The sequence below is a fragment of the Limulus polyphemus genome, unplaced genomic scaffold (assembly GCF_000517525.1).
Source record: "Limulus polyphemus unplaced genomic scaffold, Limulus_polyphemus-2.1.2 Scaffold4796, whole genome shotgun sequence".
Taxonomy (NCBI): domain Eukaryota; kingdom Metazoa; phylum Arthropoda; class Merostomata; order Xiphosura; family Limulidae; genus Limulus; species Limulus polyphemus.
In genome coordinates this window covers 24,961-26,158 of record NW_013670406.1, presented here as the reverse complement: position 1 = coordinate 26,158, position 1,198 = coordinate 24,961, and positions in this window count along the sequence as shown.

Genomic DNA, 1,198 nt, shown 5'->3' with positions numbered 1-1,198 from the left:
GTTCGTTGTTAAAGCGTTTGTTATAGAGCGACTGTTGAAAATAAGTGTATCGGTAAAGTTATATTCAGAAAGAATAAACCAGTTTTATTAAATAAGGACTTGTGTCGCTAAAGTTTCGTCGGAACGAAGTTACGGAAAATCAGTTAACGACTGGAGGCGTAACAATATGTTTACCTTTTCAGCCGTGGGGGCGTTATAATATGACAGTCAATCCCACTATTCGTTTGTAAAAGAGTAACCGAAGAGTTGGTGGTAGGTGGTGTTGACTAGCTGTCTTCCTTCTAGTCTATTGCTGCTAAATTAGGGACGGCTAACGCTGCTAGCCTTGTAGTAGCTTAGTGCGCAATTCAAACCAAACTTACCGATATCAGGAGGAAATAAAAAAACAACTCTTACCGGTATTAGGAGAAAAATAAAAACCGATCACTTACCCGTATAAGGAGAAAATAAAAACGCAACACTTGTCGATATCAAGATAAAATAAAAACGCAACACTTGTCTATATCAAGATAAAGTAAAAACGCAATTATTACCAATACCAGGAGAAAATTATAACCCAACTGTTACCGGTATTAGGACAAAATAAAAACCCAACTGTGTAGCAGACCTGTTAGGCCTTTCTATTGTGATTCATGATGTCTTATGCAACGTCATACATATCTACAGGTCAACGTAGGGCAAGTACAATGGAGTAATAGTGAAATGCATTTGTTGCCAGATTCAACTAATAACATCCGCAGTTGTACTACGTGTTACTGCACTATTTTTTCATACCTCATGTGTAAATGTAACATAAAGTCACTTGCACACACACAATAGAATTCTCTCTTAATCTGTCATGTAAACATCTGCCAGTTATTACTATAAAATTCCATGTGATTGCTTGGAAAGCAAGAATTGTATTCTTCGTTCAATATATGGATTTATCAAAATTCTATTAATCCTCACTAGTACAAAAATATCAGTTGCTGCTTAAATCAGTTTATTTACTCTACAATGGCGCAAAATGTTTGCAACTTGTTCTATCCAATTGGGTTTAAACTTTGCCTCTAACTGTTTCCAAAGCTACCCTTCATTAATAGTTATTAGATCATATGCTGGAGCACCAAAAATAGCGAAAGCAAATTTACTAAAAGAGAAGAAAGATATCGTGAGAAACAAAACATTGATAATTATATTATTAATGAATGATATTGTT